Source organism: Symsagittifera roscoffensis, chromosome 4 (assembly GCF_963678635.1).
Source record: "Symsagittifera roscoffensis chromosome 4, txSymRosc1.1, whole genome shotgun sequence".
Taxonomy (NCBI): Eukaryota; Metazoa; Xenacoelomorpha; order Acoela; family Convolutidae; genus Symsagittifera; species Symsagittifera roscoffensis.
In genome coordinates, this window is record NC_087065.1 from 753,421 (window position 1) to 760,317 (window position 6,897).

Consider the following 6,897-nt stretch of genomic DNA (forward strand, 5'->3'; position numbering starts at 1 on the left):
AATCTAAGTCGTAAATGAGAGTGTTCATTAGAAGTGTTCACCCATGATGTTGCTGTATAGCATGTCTTTAAAAGCTTTTCATTAGCTTTTTGCATTTTAAAAATGGGTCCATTAAAAGTGTTCAGGATCAGAATACTAAGACTTGTTAAAAAAATTGACCCTTTGCCGAAAATTTAGTTTTTTCTCGAAATCTATTTTTGCAATTTGAAAAAAAAAACGCTGTGCCAATTAAAAGACCGAATACTTAATTGTCTATCTGCTAGTCTTTTTACCTTAATCTCTTTCTGCCTTACCCCTTTTTACTGCGTTCAAAAATTTCAGCATAAGGAGTTTTTATTTTTTTTTCAAAGTAATTCAATTTCTGAAAAGTTTCTCACTCAAATGTGAAAATAATTTTTCAATCGTTAGATCTTGTCATCGACTCCCTTTCTCTATGCATATTTCGCTATTCTCTAGTTTTTAGAGAAAAAAACATAGCATTGTTAAGTTTTGGAGTCTTAATCCGTTTTTTTACCCTTGCGATAAGCACGAGCATTGCAACCGGTTACTAGGCTTTTTTCCCGTAAACAGTTTTGTCCACAGACTCATCTGGACGTCTGGACTCATCTCTACCTTGTTTTATTATCTGTTCCTTTTTCCTAATTTTCTTAGCTTTCCTGGCCAACTTAGCCTGGAAGTAGCCTTTCAAGTTGGTTGTATGTTTACCAATCTGTTTGGGTGAGTTTTCATTTTTTTCACTTTGGAAAATTTTTTCGTTTTTGGCAAAAAATAGGTTCTTACTAAAAAATCCGCCTGATTTTCAGAAAAAGAGTATCTTTTCAGAGCCGTTTATTCCTCTGTTTGCCTGCATACTCCCCTAAACCCCTCCGTTTAGAGCCTTCGAAAATGTGTAGGGGACCCACATTTTTGCTTTAAAACTTTTTTTTCGGTTTTCTCAAAAAGTATTTCGCTCGAATATAAGTTTTTGAGTTCAATGAATAAAAATCCTTTGAAAACCTCATCTGCATGAGTAGCCACGACCAGTTTTTTAAAATTATGGCCCTCGAAATAGTCAAAGTTCTTATTTTTGACAGTTTGTGGATCTTTTCGACTTTTCTCGAAAACTAGCCTCTTAAATCTGATATTGTTAGTTCATTGAGATAGCAGCTACTGGGAAGTTCCTCTGCTTTAGCGCACACTAGCAAAAAGCTATACACAACAAGTTGGTGCCCTCTGAAAACTCAAACTTAAAAAAAAAATCTTGAAAACTACCCTGCAGTACCTGAGATTTTTGGTACAATTCTCCGGACGCGCTTCGGGAAATTCTTTTGCTTATAAGACTACACCCAAATTTTTTTGACTCCAGAAGTTTGTATTGCGGATTCAAATAAATCTGTGTTGCGGATTCAAGGATATAAAAGATAGTGAAAAGTTCTTGAGTATAAATGAACACTAACAAAAAATTGTACACAACAACTTATCGCCGTCTGAAAAGTCAAACATTTAACCTTTGAATGTTTTTTATTACTTTTCCCGCTAAGTATCCTACCAAAGCTGATATTATAGGTTTAATTGAAAAAACAGGTTGCTAAAATCCTACCTTTCATTAGCAATGCCCAATTTGTTAAAAAAGAGTTATGACCTTCAAACAAGTCAAATTTGACAGTGATTTTGGAATGGTTTACGTTATGGTTTACCGCACTAATTCTCAGGTTGTGCAAAAGTATTTTGAATAGACCATCATTGGTTCAACTTCAGATAAAAGTCAAAAAGGGGACTGGAAAAGAGCTAGAATATGCTCTCCTCAAACAGTGATATCACATAGTGTAAATAGTTTAGGTAGACTTTACATAATCTATCTTCATGTTTTTTCGGACAAGTTAATACTTTTAAAGAAATCCGCAAAAGAATCTGAGGCAATAATGGGTGCGCGTCGAAGTATGGTCTCATTAAGCACCTCGTTTAGAGGCATAGTACTGTTCGTTAAAAACCTCGTTTAGAAGTATAGTCGCGTTGAAAACTTCGTTTAGAAGTATGATCCCGTTAAAAATCTCGTCTAGAAGTATGTAACCGTTCGTTAAAAACCTCGTTTAGATGTATGATCCCGTTAAAAACTTCATTCAGATGTATGCTGCAGGTCGTTAAAACTCTCGTTTAGAAGTATGTTTCAGAAGTATGCTAACGTTCGTTAAAAACCTCGATTGGAAGTATGGTCCCGTTAAAAACTTCGTTTAGAAGTAAGATCCCGTCAAAAATCTCGTTTGAAGTATGCTGCCGGTTGTTAAAAACCTCGTTTAGAAGTAAGATTCCGTTAAAAATCTTGTTTGAAGTCTGCTGACGATTGTTAAAAACCTCGTTTAGAATTATGGTCCTAATGAAGAAACTAGCTTAGAAGTATGCTACCGTTCGTTAAAAACCTTGTTTAGAAGTATGATTCCGTTAAAAATCTGGTTTAGAAGTTTGCTGCCGGTTGTTAAAAACCTCGTTTAGAAGTAAGATCCCGTTAAAAATCTTTTTTGAAGTATGCTGCCGGTTGTTAAAAACCTCGTTTAGAAGTATGGTCCCATTAAAAAAAGTAGCTTAGAAGTATGCTATCGTTCGTTAAAAACCTCGTTTGGAAGTATAGTCCCGTTAAAAACTTCGTTTAGAAGTAAGATCCCGTCATAATTCTCGTTTGAAGTATGCTGCCGGTTGTTAAAAACCTCGTTTAGAAGTAAGATCCCGTTAAAAATCTTGTTTGAAGTATGCTGCCGGTTGTTAAAAACCTCGTTTAGAAGTATGGTCCTATTGAAAAAACTAGCTTAGAAGTATGCAACCGCTCGTTAAAAACCTCGTTTAGAAGTATGATTCCGTTAAAAATCTCGTTTAGAAGTTTGCTGCCGGTTGTTAAAAACCTCGTTTAGAAGTATGGTCCCGTTAAAAACTTCGTTTAGAAGTAAGATCCCGTCAAAAATCTCGTTTGAAGTAAGCTGCCGGTTGTTAAAAACCTCGTTTAGAAGTAAGATCCCGTTAAAAATCTTATTTGAAGTAGGCTGCCGGTTGTTAAAAACCTCGTTTAGAAGTAATGTTCCATTGAAAAAACTAGCTTAGAAGTATGCTACCGTTCTTTGAAAAAATCGTTTAGAAGTATGATCCCGTTAAAAATCTCGTTTAGAAGTATGCTACCGGTTGTTAAAAACCTCGTTTGGAAGTATGGTCCCGTTAAAAACTTCGATTAGAAGTAAGATCCCGTCAAAAATCTCGTTTGAAGTATGCTGCCGGTTGTTAAAAACCTCGTTCAGAACTAAAATCCCGTTAAAAATCTTGTTTGAAGTATGCTGCCGGTTGTTAAAAACCTCATTTAGAAGTATGGTGCCTTGAAAAAACTAGCTTAGAAGTATGCTACCGTTCGTTAAAAACCTCGTTTAGAAGTATGATCCCGTCAAAAATCTCGTTTGAAGTATGCTGCCGGTTGTTAAAAACCTCGTTCAGAAGTAAGATCCCGTTAAAAATCTTGTTTGAAGTATGCTGCCGGTTGTTAAAAACCTCGTTTAGAAGTATGGTGCATTGAAAAAACTAGCTTAGAAGTATGCTACCGTTCGTTAAAAACCTCGTTTAGAAGTATGATCCCGTTAAAAATCTCGTTTAGAAGTATGCTGCCGGTTGTTAAAAACCTCGTTTAGAAGTATGGTGCATTGAAAAAACCAGCTTAGAAGTATGCTACCGTTCGTTAAAAGCCTCGTTTAGAAGAAGGATCCCGTTAAAAATCTCGTTTAGAAGTATGCTGCCGGTTGTTAAAAACCTCGTTTGGAAGTATGATCCCGTTAAAAATCTCGTCTAGAAGTATGCTGCCGGTTGTTAAAAACCTCGTTTGGAAGTATGATCCCATTGAAAAAACTAGCTTAGAAGTATGCTACCGTTCGTTAAAAAAATCGTTTAGAAGTATGATCCCGTTAAAAATCTCGTTTAGAAGTATGCTGCCGGTTGTTAAAAACCTCGTTTGGAAGTATGGTCCCGTTAAAAACTTCGATTAGAAGTAAGATCCCGTCAAAAATCTCGTTTGAAGTATGCTGCCGGTTGTTAAAAACCTCGTTCAGAACTAAAATCCCGTTAAAAATCTTGTTTGAAGTATGCTGCCGGTTGTTAAAAACCTCGTTTAGAAGTATGGTGCCTTGAAAAAAATAGCTTAGAAGTATGCTACCATTCGTTAAAAACCTCGTTTAGAAGTATGATCCCGTCAAAAATCTCGTTTGAAGTATGCTGCCGGTTGTTAAAAACCTCGTTCAGAAGTAAGATCCCGTTAAAAATCTTGTTTGAAGTATGCTGCCGGTTGTTAAAAACCTCGTTTAGAAGTATGGTGCATTGAAAAAACAAGCTTAGAAGTATGCTACCGTTCGTTAAAAACCTCGTTTAGAAGTATGATCCCGTTAAAAATCTCGTTTAGAAGTATGCTGCCGGTTGTTAAAAACCTCGTTTAGAAGTATGGTGCATTGAAAAAACTAGCTTAGAAGTATGCTACCGTTCGTTAAAAGCCTCGTTTAGAAGTATGATCCCGTTAAAAATCTCGTTTAGAAGTATGCTGCCGGTTGTTAAAAACCTCGTTTGGAAGTATGATCCCGTTAAAAATCTCGTCTAGAAGTATGCTGCCGGTTGTTAAAAACCTCGTTTGGAAGTATGATCCCATTGAAAAAACTAGCTTAGAAGTATGCTACCGTTCGTTAAAAAACTCGTTTAGAAGTATGATCCAGTTAAAAATCTCGTTTAGAAGTATGCTGCCAGTTGTTAAAAACCTCGTTTGGAAGTATGGTTCCGTGAAAAACTTCGTTTAGAAGTAAGATCCTGTCAAAAATCTCGTTTGAAGCATGCTGCCGGTTGTTAAAAACCTCGTTTAGAAGTAAGATCCCGTTAAAAATCTTGTTTGAAGTATGCCACCGGTTGTTAAAAACCTCGTTTAGAAGTATGGTCCCATTGAAAAAACTAGATTAGAAGTATGCTACCGTTCGTTAAAAACTTCGTTTAGAAGTAAGATCCCGTCAAAAATCTCGTTTGAAGTATGCTGCCGGTTGTTAAAAACCTCGTTCAGAAGTAAAATCCCGTTAAAAATTTTGTTTGAAGTATGCTGCCGGTTGTTAAAAACCTCGTTTAGATTTCTAAACGAGGTTTGTAACAACCGGCAGCATACTTCAAACAAGATTTTTAACGGGATTTTACTTTAAAAACTATATTAGAAGTATGCTACCGTTCGTTAAAAACTTCGTTTAGAAGTAAGATCCCGTCAAAAATCTCGTTTGAACCATGCTGCCGGTTGTTAAAAACCTCGTTCAGAAGTAAAATCCCGTTAAAAATCTTGTTTGAAGTATGCTGCCGGTTGTTAAAAACCTCGTTCAGAAGTAAGATCCCGTTGAAAATCTTGTTTGAATTATGCTGCCGGTTGTTAAAAACCTCGTTTAGAAGTATGGTGCCTTGAAAAAACTAGCTTAGAAGTATGCTACCGTTCGTTAAAAACCTCGTTTAGAAGTATGATCCCGTCAAAAATCTCGTTTGAAGTATGCTGCCGGTTGTTAAAAACCTCGTTCAGAAGTAAGATCCCGTTGAAAATCTTGTTTGAAGTATGCTGCCGGTTGTTAAAAACCTCGTTTAGAAGTATGGTGCATTGAAAAAACTAGCTTAGAAGTATGCTACCGTTCGTTAAAAACCTCGTTTAGAAGTATGATCCCGTTAAAAATCTCGTTTAGAAGTATGCTGCCGGTTGTTAAAAACCTCGTTTAGAAGTATGGTGCATTGAAAAAACTAGCTTAGAAGTATGCTACCGTTCGTTAAAAACCTCGTTTAGAAGTATGATCCCGTTAAAAATCTCGTTTAGAAGTATGCTGCCGGTTGTTAAAAACCTCGTTTGGAAGTATGATCCCGTTAAAAATCTCGTCTAGAAGTATGCTGCCGGTTGTTAAAAACCTCGTTTGGAAGTATGATCCCATTGAAAAAACTAGCTTAGAAGTATGCTACCGTTCGTTAAAAAACTCGTTTAGAAGTATGATCCAGTTAAAAATCTCGTTTAGAAGTATGCTGCCGGTTGTTAAAAACCTCGTTTGGAAGTATGTTCCCGTGAAAAACTTCGTTTAGAAGTAAGATCCTGTCAAAAATCTCGTTTGAAGCATGCTGCCGGTTGTTAAAAACCTCGTTTAGAAGTAAGATCCCGTTAAAAATCTTGTTTGAAGTATGCCACCGGTTGTTAAAAACCTCGTTTAGAAGTATGGTCCCATTGAAAAAACTAGATTAGAAGTATGCTACCGTTCGTTAAAAACTTCGTTTAGAAGTAAGATCCCGTCAAAAATCTCGTTTGAAGTATGCTGCCGGTTGTTAAAAACCTCGTTCAGAAGTAAGATCCCGTGGAAAATCTTGTTTGAAGTATGCTGCCGGTTGTTAAAAACCTCGTTTAGAAGTATGGTGCCTTGAAAAAACTAGCTTAGAAGTATGCTACCGTTCGTTAAAAACCTCGTTTAGAAGTATGATCCCGTCAAAAATCTCGTTTGAAGTATGCTGCCGGTTGTTAAAAACCTCGTTCAGAAGTAAGATCCCGTTGAAAATCTTGTTTGAAGTATGCTGCCGGTTGTTAAAAACCTCGTTTAGAAGTATGGTGCATTGAAAAAACTAGCTTAGAAGTATGCTACCGTTCGTTAAAAACCTCGTTTAGAAGTATGATCCCGTTAAAAATCTGGTTTAGAAGTTTGCTGCCGGTTGTTAAAAACCTCGTTTAGAAGTAAGATCCCGTTAAAAATCTTTTTTGAAGTATGCTGCCGGTTGTTAAAAACCTCGTTTAGAAGTATGGTCCCATTAAAAAAAGTAGCTTAGAAGTATGCTACCGTTCGTTAAAAACTTCGTTTAGAAGTAAGATCCCGTCAAAAATCTCGTTTGAAGTATGCTGCCGGTTGTTAAAAACCT